Below are 19,871 nucleotides of genomic sequence, written 5' to 3' on the forward strand. Positions count from 1 at the left end.
GGTGTTGGCCCTGTGTGCCTCGGTCGTATGCAGTCCTGATTGTGGCGCTCACCTGCACGGCGCCAAACACGCATACGACCATCATTGGCACCAAGGCAGAAGCGACTCTCATCGCTGAAGACGACACGTCTCCATTCGTCCCTCCATTCACGCCTGTCGCGACACCACTGGAGGCGGGCTGCACGATGTTGCGGCGTGAGCGGAAGACGGCCTAACGGTGTGCGGGACCGTAGCCCAGCTTCATGGAGACGGTTGCGAATGGTCCTCGCCGATACCCCAGGAGCAACAGTGTCCCTAATTTGCTGGGAAGTGGCGGTGCGGTCCCCTACGGCACTGGGTAGGATCCTACGGTCTTGGCGTGCATCCGTGCGTCGCTGCGGTCCGGTCCCAGGTCGATGGGCACGTGCACCTTCCGCCGACCACTGGCGACAACATCGATGTACTGTGGAGACCTCACGCCCCACGTGTTGAGCAATTCGGCGGTACGTCCACCCGGCCTCCCGCATGCCCACTATACGCCCTCGCTCAAAGTCCGTCAACTGCACATACGGTTCACGTCCACGCTGTCGCGGCATGCTACCAGTGTTAAAGACTGCGATGGAGCTCCGTATGCCACGGCAAACTGGCTGACACTGACGGCGGCGGTGCACAAATGCTGCGCAGCTAGCGCCATTCGACGGCCAACACCGCGGTTCCTGGTGTGTCCGCTGTGCCGTGCGTGTGATCATTGCTTGTACAGCCCTCTCGCAGTGTCCGGAGCAAGTATGGTGGGTCTGACACACCGGTGTCAATGTGTTCTTTTTTTCCATTTCCAGGAGTGTAGTTGTAAGTCTAAGGGACTGATGACCTCAGATGTTAAGTCCCATAGTTCTTAGAGCCATTTGAATCATTTGAGATTCTTCTCACATGTGCCATGGAGCAATTGGAACAGGTATCATGTCATTAGTCATCAGAATACTAACTAGTGATGAAATGTACACTCTATTTGAATCCCAAGAAAATAGGAACCTTCTCATAAAGTAACGTTATCGAACACACACAAATTACCTGCAGAGCTTTCATGCACGCAGTAGTACGACACAAGGAAATATTACGTCCTTGTAGCGTATACTTCATTTCCTCCTCTCATATCAACGCCGTTGTTTTCGTATGAAGTGATAAACACAAAAAACTAAAGTTTCTGAGAAGCGTGTAAGTCATTTCCTCTTCTCATATCACAGCTTTTGTTTTAGTATGAAGTGAAAAATAAACCGTCTACGGTTCTGAAGCATAATATTACAGCAGATTCTTATCGTATGCCCTATCCGAAATGCAAAAAGCAGGGAGCTCTCCATTCTTTTGTGCAACTATCTGTTTCCTTTCATTCATTACTACCGCTCGTAGATTCTAATTTAAGGACTTGCGGGCATAAAGTTCTTCAGCAGAATGAATGAACCTTACGTTACTGTGCTAATTACGGGATGGAAAAAATGCAACAAATACGAATTCCACTAGAGTGGTGAAGATATTTGCACATGTCTGTATTCAGCAATGACTGCCAGTTGCAACAACACTTTACAGAATTCATGCTGCAGGCAACACAACTGTCAGTACACTTCAGACTTCATTCAGTAAGTCGTCAGGAGACGGACAGAAACGTCAAATTAACGTCTCATTCCGAGTCATATTCAATTCAAAATGAGGTGTTATTAAGGTAGTTGAGTGTTCTAACAATTACAGTGTGATAATTCCTATATGAGTATTCCGATAGCCAAAGGAGCCCGTTAGTGTGAAACCGTCGGGAACTACATTAATATCAAACTGCAAGAACTCGAGACAACACGTGGACTCTTCCCTTCCTTGGGTAACCTTTTACTGTTATTTAGGACTCTCTTTGTCCTAGGTGTAATGCAAATGGAACTTCACATTCATGAGGCGCTTTCCGCTATTCTTGACAAACATCATCAACTTGTAATCACTGCGAGTAACAACTGTATGATGCTAATGGCACAGATCGTCAGGGGATGTGGTGGTATTATGTTGTCAAACTGCTTACTGTAACGCTAATGGCGGTGCACATAATCTAGCGCTGACTACCTTAGTAAAGATATTGTGGTGGCGTCGTCTCTTCCATTTATAACTGCAGAGATCATCGTGCGAGTATTACATTTATTCTACAGTGAATTGCTAGACAAATATTACCGTCATATCTGCAGCTGAAATGACTCACTACACAGGTACTCTATGTTGCACTTGGTTAAGTGTCAGCTCGCTACAATCCTGCTTCTGCTGTTCGTAAATACTTGTATACTGACCATTCGTCATTTGCCTAAATGTTAGCTACAATCTGATTCGCATGTATATGACATGGGTTAGCGCCATCACAAATCAGTGAAATCCCGTTACATTGATGGCAAGACAAATGTTATCAAAATCAGCTCTCTTGCCTCAAAAAACAATTGCATGTTAATTATCGAAGGGCACTGTTACAGGGCGTTGAAACACAGTAGTGGCGGCAGATGAAAATGTGTGTCCGAGTAGGGTTCGAACCTGGACCTTCTGCTTAGGAGGCAGACGCGCTAACCATTGCACTATCGCGGCACATTGGTCAAGTTGCCTACAGGACCTAACCACTCACGCTCCTCGTCAGACGGAAATTCCCGTCTTTGCCGCCCCCCCTCCTCTCCGTCCATTATTCCACTCGCTCGCAGCCACACTGTATTCCCGCGAGGGTTCGGTCGATTACGTGCGTGTAGCACTGAAAACTTTCGATGGCCCATCGAGACCTGAATAGTAACATAGGATGTTTCAGGAGGAATAGTTAATATTGTTGGAGGTGGTAGTATAGACAAATTGCAGAAAAAATGCCATATAACATGTGTCCAATTTTTATCGAGTACATACAGCTGTTGTTCTGCAGGTTGTCTACTGGGAAGTAATACGAGCTTATATGCTGTTAAACATGTGATCTTGACGTATTTTCTGGTTATGACATCTAAAATTAGGATACACAAGAATTATATTTTAGCTGTATGTGTACGAGTTGTGAAAGACGGTAGTTTTAATGGAATTTTGGTCATTGGTAGATGTAATACAACGCCTGTCTTAAGTAAAAGATAATCATAACTTATAATGATATATTAAATTGTGCATTGTATGCCTGTAGTTTCAATTATTGTATCGTCGAATCGACTGCACAAACAGTGATACTGACAGTTGTTCTATAGACAATCGAATGGTGGGATTCAGTGTTACTCTGCCAGATGACTGAAATCAATTTGTCGTCCACGTTACCGACGTCAGATACTTCCTATAGAACCAAGAGTATAAAACGTGTTTTATTATGCGCTTGCTGCTACTTCTGGCAGAAACACTGCACAGCGCTAATGTCAGTATGGGTTTGCAAGTAAATGGATTCTTTAATTATTTATCACATGCATAACATGTTCAGGATTTTTGTGGTGCGTTACGACAAAATATGGGCTTTGCTCGTCAGTCTGACACTCTTAACAGGCTGATATTTGACTAATGTTTTTGTACAGATTCATCATGCCTTTTAATGCCTGTTTGAACTCTAGGTCGCTTATTGCTTATAAGAAGATCGCGTGATCATGACGTCTCTCCCTAACTTTTTAGAACATAGACAAACTCCGTATGGTATCTTGTGCCACTTACAAAAACGGAGCTACGTAGGAAAATGCCTATCTGTACTAGTTCTAATTACTCCTTATCTTACACAAAATGTATGCTGGCTATGAATGTCAGTTCTTAATAGTGTTTTTGCGAACAGAGCAGTGTCCAATTTGAGTTCATGTACGACCAGTGTGTTGGTCGAACATACTGGTACCAATATCAAGATGGTATCTGTTCTTTCCGACATGTTCGAAAGAACAGATACCATTGGTGACCATGCAGCTCTCTTAGAATGAATTGATAATTAAATCAAGACCCTAAGCTGTCGACAGGCGTTGATATACATCAACGGGGACAGTTGAAAATGTGTGCCCCGATCGGGAATCGAACCCAGGATCTCCTACTTACGTGGCAGACGCTCTATTCATCTTTTTTTTTCGTTGAATTTGTTCGTGGCGAACGTCCGATGACACTCGTTCAGGTTCTACGTTGATCCATTCACTCAGTTTTTTTTACAGAAGGTAGCTAACCCTCTGACCGAACACGCTGAGCTGCTGTGCTGCCATCCATCTGAGCCACCGATGGCACAGAGGATAATGCGATTGCTGGGATTTATCCCTTGCACGCTCTCCTTGAGACCCACATTCCCAAATTAATGTCTACATACTACATTCGTAGTGCCCCTGCCCACTACACTCATTACTCGCGGCAGACAATCTTACCGAGTCACCGAGCGAGGTGGCGCAATGGTTAGACACTGGACTCGCATTCGGGAGGACGCTGGTTCAATCCCGCGTCCGGCCATCCTGATTTAGGTTTTCCGTGATTTCCCTAAATCGCTCCAGGCAAATGCCGGGATGGTTCCTTTCAAAGGGCACGGCCGACTTCCTTCCACGTCCTTCCCTAATCCAATGAGACCGATGACCTCGCTGTCTGGTCTCCTTCCCCAAAACAACCCAACCCCAACCCTTACCGAGTCCCATAAGATTGTCTGCCGCGCGTAATGAGTGTAATGGGCAGGGCACTACAAATGTAGTGTGTGGACATTAAGTTGGGAATGTGGGTCTCATGGGGAGTGTGCAAAGGATAAGTCCCAGCAGTCGCATTCTCCTCTGTGCCCTTGGTGGCTCAGCTGGATAGAGCGTCTGCCATGTAAGCAGGAGATCCTGGGTTCGAGTCCCGGTCGGGGCACACATTTTTCAACAGTCCCCCTTGATGTACATCAACGCCTGTCGACAGCTTAGGGTCTTGATTTAATTATCATTTCATACTGGTACCAAGTCCATCACATGATTGGGTTTGGGAAAAGTATTCCACTTAGTAAGTTAGTAAGCATTTCCGCAAGCAACAAAAGATTCAGTGCAATGAAGTGTGGCCACCTACATTATAAACAACGTTATGGGATCTGCTCGTCAGCCTCAGATTCATACTAGGTTGAATTACTAGATGTGGGATAAAATTATGGTGCAAGCTATCTTAAACGTCAGTCTCGTAAACAAATTACCCAGGAGAATTAGCTGTAAAATGAAGTAATTATATGAAAGGATTATGAGCATTTCCCAATCGAATTGTCACATTTACCATTTACCAAAAAAAGAAAGAAAGAAATATACTATATACGTACTTATACGGTCAACAGCATCAAGTTCTGAACTTGACTCCGATACTAGCTGATTTGTGCTTTGTCTTCAGTGACAATGTCATAAACAGGACGTTGTCAGAGCTCTAACGACGTATGAGAACCAGAAGAGAGGATGATTTGTGATAAATTATTAACGTCCAACACTTAACGTGGTTTTATTGTGTCGCGTATTTGTGGGAATGTATTTGTTACTAAATAATACATTTTGTGTAACACAAGATACGGACGTCTTTTTGTTAATAAGACTGTGTGGATAAATCCAGCAGCTCATAGACATGCTCAACAACATACGCGAGCCAAGTAACAAAAATAATTTTACATTTCATTGTTGCCTGCTTCCAGGGTCCACCGCGGACACACATTTTTGGCAGGTGATACACTACCAGACTTACCGAACACTGGCTACCTGCGATGCCAGTAGTGAAAATTTGTGATAAATTCCTATGAGACCAAACTGCTGAGGTCACACTACTTAATCTAACTTAAACTAACTTAAGGACAACTCTCTCTCTCTCTCTCTCTCTCTCTCTCTCTCTCTCTCTCTCTCTCTCTCTCCTCTCTATCACACACACACACACACACACACACACACACACACACACACACACATGCCCGAGAGAGGACTCGAACCTCCGACCCGACGGAGGAACCGCACGAACTGTGGCAAAGCGCCTAAGACCACGCGGATATCCCGCGCGGCGCCAATAGTGTATGGGCTTTTGTTTCTGTACCGGTCGCTGAGCAGCCCCACTGATCTTGAAGTTGCGATTGTGAGCGGAGGGAAGGAATTTCTTGGACGTCACTGGGAACGACACACAGGTCGGTGATTCCCCAGGTTTTGTCAATTAGGCGTAGCCATTTTCTGGAAATTGCTGTCAAGTAACGTCCGCGCACTGAGGCGGCGGTGGTTTTGCCCCAGGGCTAGACGTTTCAGTTATGTGCGAAGTGTCGTTGAAAAGGTGTTGGTTGGGTAGCCCGGCTTAGCCAGTATTCCATGGGCTGGCATCGCTGGTGTCGGCGCCCGCGGCCGAGATGCCCACGGTCGCATGGGCAGGTTGCTGTGTTGGGGGCTTCATCTGAAATTTCTTCAGACGCTTGGCGACAGACGGCTCGTGAACGCTGCAGTTCTCTAAAGCCACATATTGTGTTGTGGCCTCTGTAAGTCAGCGACATGAAGTACAAACAGTTTATTTTCTTGCTGCACTATGGCAGTTGGTCAGTCTCATTTTTGTGTCAGGAACCTGTATATATACTCTGTATCTATTTACGAATCTTTTGGAGACACTGTACACTAATACTGCAAGAGTTCAGTTCATGTTACATGTCTTTTTTAATGTGCCTGGGAGCACTGACAGATCTCACCCACCGCCAGTGTGCATGGAGGATTATATTTTTTCCTGATATACCTATTACGGTCCACGTGGGGGGAGGGAATATAGCAGTTGCGCCATTCCTGCCCACGTTTGAAGGGAACCCTAGCCTAATCTTACCAACATGATGGACACAGAAGGATTGGTAGGTCTCCTACTCGAATTGTTGTGTGTCTTCTAGCAATATCACACACTCTCAAATAATAATGCAACTGTTTATACCGTATTATGTCGCTATCCATTCTTCAGTGACGTCGGAAACGATTACAACTAAACTATGGCAAATTTCTCGGCCATTGCCAGCTTGCTGTTCACGTCAGCGTTAAAGGTGTTATCTACCCTATAAGCAGTGCACTTTTCACTGGTCAGCTCTCTAGGTGCGTATTTCGTAGCGCTGTGTAATTCCTTATACACACACTATTTTTGGGTGGAACCATCAGAATTTGCTATGACATCATTATTATTTCTAAAAATGCGCCCATTTTGAAACATAAACTATGATATTACACAATCTAGTAATGTAGTGGTGACTTAGCAGGGGTTTGTGTATCACGGTGTGGTGTTTCTTTTACATAGAGTATCTTTGTTTGGAAATCGGTAAAACTGCAGCGGTTATGGAATTCGCTATATTTCTATCAACTCGTTCGTTTCTGACACATACATTATGATGTCAGACACACACTAGTAATGTAGTGGTGGCTTAGCAACGATAAATAATTCGGATAGTTTTGGACACATGCTGCACAGTTATTGGCTGAAAGTATCATGACGTCGACATCTCGCGCGACATGACGTGAAGAGCAGGGAGGCGGAACTCATTTAACTGAATAAAATACGTAAGGTTTTAGAAAAATACGAAAAATGCGGAAAAACATAAAATTTTGGAAAATATCGAAAATACGATAAATATGGAAAAATTGAGAAATTGTGAGAAAATGAGAGTACTTACATATCTTCCATGTGTGTGGTCTCTTCTGGTGCCTCGAATGACATTATTATGAAAAAATAGTCCTCGAATGATCTGACTTAATGTAATTACAATAATTTGTTTTTAAAAAATAGACACAGCCTGATTCTCTCCCTGTGCTGCACAGCTTCACAATGAGCCCGGCATTCTGTTCTTTTCTTAATAACTTACTCATATCACGATCCTCACATACTTGAAACTTCAGTCCACATGTGAGTACTATCTGTAGTCTACAGGACAATCTTGCCACACCACACCAAATCCTTTAATCATCTCATGTCTGTGTGGTAATGTTTTGCGAGCTGGTTTGTGCAGTTCGTTAGCAGCCCTCTCCTTGATTATTGAATTATATGAGATTTGCATAGTACAGAAATAACTAATACAGTTTCATTGTTGTGTTCTGTATGTCCTCTTGGATGTGAGGGCAGAAGTAGTTTGAAACGTCCTACGAATTCGTAAGTATTGCTGTAGTATTTATGCTCTGCACACTTTGAAATTTCTATCGTGTTCAATCCTTCACCATTCTGAGTTAAAACATCACTTGTCATGGTTTTGTACACTTTCGATGCGGTATTTATAAACTTACAGTTCTGCATCGAATGAAAAATTGTGATTTTTAGGATCTCACCACATGCCTTTACCTCTTGAGGATAAAAGTGGAATAAGCCTGGTTCAGGAACATAAGACTGAGCATACCTTAGAATTTTCTTTCTCTGATCGTATCATACTTCCGTATATGGTAAGAGGTGAAACTACTAACCTTGGAGTAGCGGCACACTAACATTTTTAAGTTGAAGTCTGTAAGTTGCGTATAGTTGACTACATTTATGATTTAAGAGAGGATGTAATGGATTTTGGTCCAAAATAAGATTTTTCAAAAATATTTTCTTGATGTATACAGTTTAATCTATGTTGTGTGTGAATTTAATCGTGATAGCAGCTTTAGGAATGCCATTAAATTGTTAACCTGATTAACTCTGCACTGGCGGCCACTCCCACCTTTTCCGACGTTTGGGAAACTGCTTGCTTCAGCGGAATTTTTGTAAGTGTGAATGCTATTTTCTTTCGATATACACTCCTGGAAATTGAAATAAGAACACCGTGAATTCATTGTCCCAGGAAGGGGAAACTGTATTGACACATTCCTGGGGTCAGATACATCACATGATCACACTGACAGAACCACAGGCACATAGACACAGGCAACAGAGCATGCACAATGTCGGCACTAGTACAGTGTATATCCACCTTTCGCAGCAATGCAGGCTGCTATTCTCCCATGGAGACGATCGTAGACATGCTGGATGTAGTCCTGTGGAACGGCTTGCCATGCCATTTCCACCTGGCGCCTCAGTTGGACCAGCGTTCGTGCTGGACGTGCAGACCGCGTGAGACGACGCTTCATCCAGTCCCAAACATGCTCAATGGGGGACAGATCCGGAGATCTTGCTGGCCAGGGTAGTTGACTTACACCTTCTAGAGCACGTTGGGTGGCACGGGATACATGCGGACGTGCATTGTCCTGTTGGAACAGCACGTTCCCTTGCCGGTCTAGGAATGGTAGAACGATGGGTTCGATGACGGTTTGGATGTACCGTGCACTATTCAGTGTCCCGTCGACGATCACCAGTGGTGTACGGCCAGTGTAGGAGATCGCTCCCCACACCATGATGCCGGGTGTTGGCCCTGTGTGCCTCGGTCGTATGCAGTCCTGATTGTGGCGCTCACCTGCACGGCGCCAAACACGCATACGACCATCATTGGCACCAAGGCAGAAGCGACTCTCATCGCTGAAGACGACACGTCTCCATTCGTCCCTCCGTTCACGCCTATCGCGACACCACTGGAGGCGGGCTGCACGATGTTGGGGCGTGAGCGGAAGATGGCCTAACGGTGTGCGGGACCGTAGCCCAGCTTCATGGAGATGTTTGCGAATGGTCCTCGCCGATACCCCAGGAGCAACAGTGTCCCTAATTTGCTGGGAAGTGGCGGTGCGGTCCCCTACGGCACTGCGTAGGATCCTACGGTCTTGGCGTGCATCCGTGTGTCGCTGCGGTCCGGTCCCAGGTCGACGGGCACGTGCACCTTCCGCCGACCACTGGCGACAACATCGATGTACTGTGGAGACCTCACGCCCCACGTGTTGAGCAATTCGGCGGTACGTCCACCCGGCCTCCCGCATGCCCACTATACGCCCTCGCTCAAAGTCCGTCAACTGCACATACGGTTCACGTCCACGCTGTCGCGGCATGCTACCAGTGTTAAAGACTGCGATGGAGCTCCGTATGCCACGGCAAACTGGCTGACACTGACGGCGGCGGTGCACAAATGCTGCGCAGCTAGCGCCATTCGACGGCCAACACCGCGGTTCCTGGTGTGTCCGCTGTGCCGTGCGTGTGATCATTGCTTGTACAGCCCTCTCGCAGTGTCCGGAGCAAGTATGGTGGGTCTGACACACCGGTGTCAATGTGTTCTTTTTTCCATTTCCAGGAGTGTATTTGGATGACATCTATATCTCTGGCTGACATCTATATCTTTGCCTGAAAACTTCCCTGCGTGTGGTTGTGTGGTTTATTTAGGTTTTGACAATACTAACACATATAAGTAGGTGAAAGGTTGAATTCGCAAACCTTTACGTGGAAGTCAAGATTTATGCATAATGGGTGGTGGCAAAACTGTGTTTAGGAAACGGAGGTTTCATGGAAATCGTTTTACCATCAAAAAAAGGAAGCAGCTCGAAATGAAGAACATAAGCTCTCAGCTTCAGCATCGAAACTTCGGACAGGAAAATTGTACAGGCGCGTGAATGGTGTTGATATGGAGTCCAATGGATTGGGACTTATGAATTAAGTGTTAGCTGTAGAAATACGGAATGTATGATTGTTGTTGAAGAGAGAAGAGTGGGAATAGCTTGTGATTTTAAATTAATCTGTAATTCGTGTGGCTATGAATTTTCATTTTCCTCCTCCAAAACAACTGGCACTGGTAGCTATGAAAGCAATTTTAGATTAGCATATGCTCTGGGATGCCCTGGACAGGGCAAGGAGGGAGGTAATTTGTGTGGTTTTCTGAGCATGTTTTCACGTTGTGCAACGTTTGAAAAAATAAATAAATAAATGTCTGATGCTGTATGCGATACTACCAAACTTTCTATGAAGAAAGCAGTAAAGGAATTAGTGGAAATAAACCATAAAGAAATAGGTCCTGGGGCAGATTTTCATGACAGTGAATGTTCTACAAATGTTACTGACCTTTGTGAGTCTGTAAATGGGACCTGGATGAAAAGGGGTAACACATCTCTGTTTGGAGCTGCATGTGTTATTGGTATTGACTCAGGTAAAGTTTTAGATGTAGAAATTATGTCTAAATACTGCCACCAGTGTGCAAGAAGCAAAATATCCAGCAATAAAGACAGTGAGGAACTGAGGCAAAAAAATCATGCAGTAGCATGGTCTAAATATTATGGTGGCACAAGTGGGGGCATGGAGCCTGCTGCAGTTGTGAGTATGTTCTCCAGATCTGAGGGCCAGTAGATATACTAAATACGTTGGTGATGGGGGCTCCTCTTCGTACAAAGCTGTAACAGATAAAAATCTGTACAATATAACAATAGAAAAGAGGCTTAGTGTCAGGCTTTATCACTTGCTGAAAGAAAGCACGGTGAAGTACTTGAGGATGGAATACCACTAGAAGGAAAACGTAGACTTACTCTGAAAGAAATTGATTCTCTTCAGTTTTTTAATGGGGGAGCTACCAGGAAAAATACACATAATTTAGAGGCAATGAGGCGTGCTGTGTGGATAATTTTTTTCCACAAACTATCCACTGACCAAACACCAATGCACAATCTGTGCCCGAAAGACGATTGGTGTAAGTTAAACAACAGAAATAAGGCGTATTCACATAAACATTCATTACCAGAACGTGTTATGAATGCAACTGAGCCCACATTCAGGTTTCTTGCAAACCCTGATTTATTGAGGAAGTGCCTTCACGGAAAGACACAAATGCAAATGAAAGCTTCAATAATTTAATTTGGATTAGATGCTCAAAGAGATCATTCTGTGGACTTGAAGTACTCAAAATAGGTCTCTATGATGCAGTTTTATGTTGCAATAAATAACGGCAGAACTGAAGTGCTGAAGAGAGTTGATATAGATCCTGGTGTGTTTACAACAAAAGCATTTTACACCATCGACGAGAGCAGGGTCAAGAAAGCTAACAGATCAATGTCTTACCTGCAAAAACAGGCCAGGCGGATTCGAAGAGGAGAGAAGAGAAGCCTGGAGGAAGAAGAGTATCAGTATGAGGGATTTTAAAATTGAGGTAAGCTTATTACATGAGAAGAAACTCTTTGAACCTCATTTTTCCTGTTTTACATTTTTCACGTTATTAGAGGCCTTTTCATAGAAAGTGTATGGGATAATGCTATGAAATTTTCAGGAACTGTTCGCAACGTGTTGCTGTCTTCCTAGAACTAAAAAATACGAGATCCTGCAGTTACATTCTGATTTTTATATGATTACACGCAGAAAAAAGTTAATTTTGGATGTTCAAAATTAAAAACTCTGTTAATGATACAGTTTGACCCATAAATTAATAACTGTAGCTGGGTGGTCTTACAACCTTCTCAGGACACTACAATAAAATTTTCAGATTAATTGCATGATTAGAATTTGAGTTACGGCTTTTTATAAAAAAAGACTGTAAATTTTAAAAATTCAAATTATGGCAAAATATTAATCCAGCATATTTAATTATATTTTCCCGTTAAAACACATCTCTTTTGCTTTAAACATGCAAAATTTTAGATTTGTACATTAATAAATATGGCAGTAATGATATTTTAAATAAATGCTCACTTTTTCCGTTACATCCCCCCTAAACAGATTCGCGAGCGGTGTGTGTAATTACTGTCCGCCCCGGTAGCTGAGTGGTCAGCGTGACAGACTGTCAATCCTAAGGGCCCGGGTTCGATTCCCGGCTGGGTCGGAAATTTTCTCCGCTCAGGGACTGGGTGTTGTGTTGTCCTAATCATCATCATTTCATCCCCATCGACACGCAGGTCGCCGAAGTGGCGTCAAATCGAAAGACCTGCACCAGGCGAACGGTCTACCCGACGGGAGGCCCTAGCCACACGACATTTCCATTTGTGTAATTACTTTTACTTCTTTTCCTTCTTCCGTTTCTTCATTAACCTCTGTGACGTGGTGGTCCAGTTTGTCAGTAGTCGAATTCAAATCTTCAAATGTGTGTGAATTCTTAAGGGACCAAACTGCTGAGGTCATCGGTCCCTAGACTTACACACCACTTAAACTAACTTATACTAAGAACAACACAAAACACACACCGATGCCCGAGGGAAGACTCGAAACTCCGGCGGGAGGAGCCGCGAAATCCTTGACATGAGGCCCTTAACCGTGCGGCCACTCCGCGCGGCTATTAGTAGTCAGGAGTTTCACTAAGAACTTTATTTCTGTTCATCGACAATTGAAGAACGACTCCATCAGTGATCTCTCTTCTATGTACCTACATTTAGACTGACAAATAATCATTGATATTATGATGCTCAATAGCTCACTGAAGTAATACATTTGGAAATTTTCTTTCGTCGAGCAGCTTTGAGATAAAACCCTTATATTGTTACCAGACTTCATGTGCACAGCGAAATCGTATCCCTGTTTAGCATCGCTTTCAAACTTGCAGTAATGCACGGACCTAATTAGTTGTTAAACTTCTAGCCTCCCACTCGAATGATGTTCCCTCACACCACCATCCCATTTTTTATTGGCCAACTTCATGCTTAGTACGTTCTAGCAGAGATTACTTCTGGTCTGTTTAGAGTCAAATTATATTTTAACTCCTCTTTAGTTTATTTTCTGTATGGTTGATCTGTCTTTATTTTACGCTGCCTTTACAAAAGAGTTACTCGATTTTTCTACTGTATCACTCGAGTTTATGTGGTTGTTTGGTATTAATGGATCCTTACAACGTAACCAGAGAACTGAGATGCTAGAGATAATAAAGAATTCTTTGTCTCATTGCTATTGAAGTATCATAGAGATATAGTAACAGCAATTTATATAATGGAGAAAAGACAATCTAGGATCCGTTGACAGCACTCAATTTTTTTTCTTCGTTGGTGCTCGCAGTTTGTTTATGGATAATATAACTAGAGAATACTGCCTCTTAGACTACTTAAACATTCCGTGACAGTGCGTGAATAAGGAATATTTATCTACAATTTATTACTTGATTGTGACTTTTCTTTTGTACCTTATCGTTTCAGATGGATTTTGAGCATCATGTAGTCATAATCGTTGTGAATTATTGTTCAGTACAAGATTGGTATAATTGGTCAATCTAAATCTTTTCGAGGTACGCCGCGTGTTCATAATGTGTTCATTTAGATATGTATTGTACGGGACTAATGGCGGAGTGCAGTTACTTTATTACATTAGTTGTACTGGTGCAGCTCGCCCTAACGGCTAGGCCAGACGGAAGCCGGCCGGTTTGAAATGCATGTTACTGCCACACACTTCATATTTTGAGGTTGACAGCGTTTTACAGTATGATGCCAAGTGTCCAATCTTCTTGCTGCGCCTGCAAACGACCCCGCGTCTCTCAATATGCCATACACTGTGCGGCAGCGTAGTCTGTTTCCTACCCGAGAATTAACACTCATATTTCGGTGATTTCCTCTGCAGCAAACACGCCTGTCCTGAAAAAACGAATAATATTTTTCCGACTAGAAAGGATGTAATGAAAATTAGTTGCAGTATGCGAATCTACAGGGCGCGAAATGTTTTTTCTAGTGCCGGGTTATACTAGCTGCTAAATGAGAAGAAATCGCAGAATGAAAATTCCAATATACATGGTGGCCCACTTAAACGTTACTGCGCAGATATCTCTGCAACAACAACGGATATTGAGAAACGACTTTTGCAGGTATGAATGTAAGGCATTGACTCATGAAAGTAAATACTATGAGATTTTCTAAAACGTAAGCAAATATTATTTTCAACAAAAATAATATTTGCTTACGTTTTAGAATGTTTCATAGTGTTTACCTTCATGAGCAACTCCCTTCATTCATTCACATGACAGTCGTCTTTTTTTCAGTATCTATTGTTGTTCCAGAGATATTTACGCTTAAACGTTTAAGAGAGCCACCCTGTGCATATTGCCACGTCTTGGATACAATTTCACAACTAAGTCAGAATTAGTTTGGAGGAAAAATTACGATGTCCACACACACGTAGCTCAATCATCTTTAATAGGCAGGTTATGGTACACACTAACCTGTTGTCGGAAAAATTATCAACGGATTGTCTGTCAACAGAATGCGCGATCAGCATTCTACAAACAGATCACTTTAAAGAATCAGTTCTAGGTTACGATCTGTACAGTACACCACGTGGATTACAGTTACTCAAAAAAAGCCACAGTTCACACAAAAAGTCAGGAATTTGCACTTTCGTCTTTATCTTTCGTCCGTTAACACTTTACGATACTCCACGACTTTTAATCACGATTGCGCAAAATAAAAACATTTTTTTCAGAGCTCAGTGTGATCGCGACCGATCGTCATGATGTCTGAGCCCTGAATCCCGTAAGACTCAAGAAGGAATTCCTCTAGGTCATTAAAGTGCACGTATGCTCTCTCTTCTGACTGAGATCCATTACAGTCAATCAGCTAGCAGGTATAATCCTCACTATCCCTCATCAATCATATTATGAATATTTCTTTAGAATATTTTACTAAATAAATAATTTCTGAAAAACACAATGTTACAATAACAGCAAAATCATCCCTTCTATACATAAGTGAATTATCGGAGTATGTTTCTCGCTTCCTCAGCACCATAAACTGGCGAATTGCGTATCACAAGTTTCCTCATGTGTATGAGTCACACAGCCGATTTAGATACATGTTCCCACGCCATATGTACTCAGTTAAGACTAATACAGATATTCGTATGTCACATACATCACATTTATCCTTTCATTGACTCTAACAGTCACACACCTGAAATTGCCGGTACGCAGCAGAAAACGAAAGCAACAGAACATACAATTATTTACGAGAAATAAATTTTTTTACAGAAAACTGTTTTTCTATTGTTACAGAAAAGCTAAATGTAGACTGAAATTTAGTTATTGATATACCGAAATATACCTTTTTGTTCCGTTCCGTATACAGCAAATGTTGCATTCAGTTTTCACCTATACGAGTGTGACATGTCTCGGCCAGAGCCATAACCACTAGCACACAACTGGCACACAAGAACAAACATCTGTTACGTGGGCGCCGTGACTCAGTACCTACACGAAGCGATCGTAAAATTTCTATAGGACTGATGTATGGCGCTATGCGGCAACTATTTAAGATATCGAAAGGATGTGCTCGGTGAGCGATATCACGCAGAGTCGATTATTTTGTTGCGTTGTAGTTGTGGTTTTCATCAATATCTCCTGCGGTTAATAATCATAACTTTTTAATCTATCGACATGCAGAAGATATAGAAGACATCGATATGCAAGGCATGGACCATAATATGGAAACACAGTGAGAAATACATGGTTGAACATACGAAGGCATGGAGAAAAGTAATGTCTCCGAATTTTTATGTGAAAATTCATTAGGCTTTTTAAATAAAACAAAAGTTATTAACATTGCACATCTGTATTATTAACGTCTACGTATTTGCAGCACCGTACCGCTAAAGGTCTCCGAATTGTAGCGTTTAATGTAGTGGTGTGTAGCGTTAGAAACAACGCGCATATAATCGAGTTTCGAACTCGAAGAGTTCGTGGAAACATGGACCATCCTCTCCTTCAGCATGACAATGCCATACCACACACGAACGATGCTACAGCTACAGCAGTCCGACGCCTTGGGTTCACTGTCATCGGCTCTCCTCCATACGGTCCCACCTTGATCCCATTCGATTTTTATCTGTTTCTACCTTCGACAACTTCACTTTGATAGTGATGAAGCGTTACAAGCAGAGGTGTGGTTGTGGCTCCCTCAACAAAGTCAAACAATCTACAGTGACGCTATCAACAAACTAGTCTCGTTGGGAGAAATGCGTTCGTCAGAAGGGTGACTATGTTGAGAAATAAATATGTAGACACGAAGAATAAAGATGTAGAATGTTAACGTTTGTTTTATTTAAAAAGCTGTAAATTCTCACATAGAAATTTCGGAGACATTATTTTTCAGCACGGCCTCCTAAATGCTAGCCAAGCCTCCAGATTGCGTTGTTATAGTTGACTACGAACGGCATCTGTGCAATGTCCTCAGTACGTTGCAAGTGACAGTCGTGGTCTGTACAATATTGTATGTAGTTAGGGTGGATTAAACCGGAAATAAGTAAATGCGACCGTGGGCAAATTGTGGACACTTCCGTAACCAAGGAAGCCGAAGTGATTGGTGTATTGAACAGGCTCCGTATCAAAGATTTATACTGCATAAAATGGAAAGCGGAAAAACGTCATCCTTTAAGTCACACCACGACTGAAAGTGTGTGCTGAGAGATTGTGACGGACGCTCATTGATGACTACTGAGAGGAAAAACAACATGACGACAACTGCAAAAGTCATTGCAGAACTGAAGGTTAAAATCGCGAAACACATCAGCGCCAAAACAACTCAAAGAAATCTCCGTAGGCAGGGAATTGCAGATCCAGCTGGAATGTCAAAACGGTTAATCAGTGTCGCATATGGCCTTAACATGAATACCTGGCGCCGAAGCGATAAAACCTGGACTGTGGAGCAATGGAAGACAGTAATTTGATAGGATGAGTCTTGCTTCGCACTGTTTCCAACTTGTGGCCGAGTTAACGCACCAGGAGTGAAATACGGCGGAGGTTCATTGATGATTTGGGTACACATATCGTGGTATTCCACGAGTCCGGTGGTCGCATTGCTGCTAAGGATTGTGTGACCATGTTGGCAGCTCAAGTCCATCCCATGATAGAGTGTTTGTTCCCCAATCATGATGCTGTATTCCAAGGGAACAGGACACCTGTGCACACAGCTCGCATCGTCCAGAACTGGTTTTGTGAGCACAAGGATGAACTGTCTCATCTCCCCTGGCCACAATAGTCACCAGATCGCAATATTATTGAGCGCGTGTGGCCTACTTCGGAGCGGAGGGTGCGTGCTCGCTATTCACCTCCATCATCGTGTCCTGAAATTGCCGCTATTTTGCATGAAAAATGGTGTACGATTTCCTCGACAACCGTACAGCACCTGTATTTATCCATTCCGAGAGACAACTGGAAGATGTTTTGAACGTCAACGGTTGTCCTGCACCGTATTAGGCATAGTAATATGTTGTGTTTCTGGTGTTTCAGTAGTTTTGTCCATCCCTGTAGTTTTTATAATGTTATCCAATTTCTTGAAAAAATAACACAGTGATACAGCACGTGTCCTTATTTGTGCTGTAATTGTTCGTGAGCAGCTGAAAAATACAAAGCCACCACCGCACCTGGCAAGTAACTTTCATATACTGCCACTGCAGCTTTATTGTTGTGGGTATTGATGGTATTTATTCAGCACGTTGTAATTCATCGTTTCCAAGCCGAGAAAAACTCATTCTTGGTGATGCAGCAAAACTGAAATTCACGTTTCTGTTATGTGAGGCACAAGAAGAGCATGAAGTCTGTAACATACCCCAAACAAATGATTAGTTATTCCTCGTCTGTATTGGTTTCCTTCGGTTTTTTGTGCACTTCTTCGTGCTCTATTTGACATTCTGGCGACATCCGAAATTTTTTTAAAAAACCTGACTTTATGCAATTACAGCTAAATATATAATCGGTGGTATTGCTCTATTTTTTTTCTTTTCATATTATTAATAGCTGAGTACCCGTCGTTGCCCGGGTATGTATTTATTCCAATATTCGATTGGTCCATCTCCTCGTTCCCCCTCTTCTTGTTCATCTCCTCGTTCCCCCAACTTTGTCCATTGCCTCCGTCCCCCTCTCTGTCCACCTCCCACACCCCACACTCTGTTCATCTACTCTCGATGTCCATCTGCTGCTCACCCTTCCCTCAGTCCATCTGCTCCCCCCTTTCTCCGTCCACCTCCTAATCCCCGTCTCTCCATCGCCTCCTCCGCATCTCACTGTTCACGTCCTCCTCCCATCTCTCTTTGTCCATTTCCTCCTCCTCCTCCTCTTCATGTCCACCACCTCCTCCCCCCTCCATTTCTCTGTCCATTTCCTCCTCTCCACTCTCTGTTTACCCATGTCCTCTCCTTCTTTTTCCTGTACACGTTATAGCCCCGTCCCCAATATGGAGTTGCTGGTTCTTACCGCCAGATTATTTCTTTCCAGACGGTAAGTAATATGTGTAACAAATTTGGCTGGAATCTCTCCAGTGGTTTAGGAAGAGATGTGGAACATACATACATTCGTACCATTTCGCGATGCTATTACGAGGAGTTGTTCATCGTCGGAAATACTAATTTCTATAAAAAAAATATATTTATTCTGTCTGGTGTTAGCAAATGGTCTGACTGTCCTGGCGCCGGCACCCGAGACTCTTTCTCGGCCGTTTCCGCAGTGTGACGGCTGAGGCGGAAGCGGCAGAGGCAGCAGCAGCGGCAGTCGTTGCGGCCAGCCGTTTTCAGTGTGGCCGCCCCTGCAAATGGACGCCGACATCGTTCGCCGCCTTCTGCTCGGTCAGGCCTCGAGCCTTCCACGCCATAAACTCTCTCGCTGCTGTACTACACATACGACGACTTTTCAAAAAACTGTTACTTAAAGCACATCTGTATAGACACACCTCTTCCCGTGTTAAACAAATAAAGGTTATATACATGTCCAGTAAGATGGTTATATCCCAAAGTGAAGAAACAATCAGTAACTCTGATTTGTCGCGAGTGGATGACGAGACTGTAGCCAGTAGGCCACTCTCCAATTCAGTGCTGACCACCCAGCCAAATAGCGTCCATTCATCACTATTTCAGTTTTTAAAAAATCGACTAAAGTGGTTTGTGGCGATACGTGTTGTACAAATCGATTTCAGATTAAGACTACGTCGAACTGAAGATGTGTGATGTAGCTGAGACCTGCGAGGGGCCGGCTGGAGTGGCCGAGCGGTTCTAGGCGCTACAGTCTGGAACCGCGCGACCACTACGGTCGCAGGTTCGAATCCTGCCTCGGGCATGGATGTTTGTGATGTCCTTAAGTTAGTTAGGTTTAAGTAGTTATAAGTTCTAGGGGACTGATGACCTCAGAAGTTAAGTCGCATAGTGCTCAGAGCCAT

The 19,871-nt window shown here is 43.4% G+C and overlaps 1 protein-coding gene and 1 non-coding gene across 2 annotated transcripts in view; both read left to right on the forward strand.

Annotated features, from left to right (window-relative positions):
* The window catches only part of LOC124555552 (potassium voltage-gated channel subfamily H member 2-like), a 1,273,976-nt gene that overhangs the window by 379,944 nt on the left and 874,161 nt on the right, over positions 1-19,871 (forward strand). The gene's annotated exons all lie outside the window — the stretch shown is intronic.
* Trnat-ugu lies at positions 4,729-4,803 on the forward strand. The gene has a single exon. It is a non-coding gene; the product is annotated as a tRNA-Thr (tRNA).

This window comes from Schistocerca americana, chromosome X (assembly GCF_021461395.2).
Source record: "Schistocerca americana isolate TAMUIC-IGC-003095 chromosome X, iqSchAmer2.1, whole genome shotgun sequence".
NCBI lineage: Eukaryota > Metazoa > Arthropoda > Insecta > Orthoptera > Acrididae > Schistocerca > Schistocerca americana.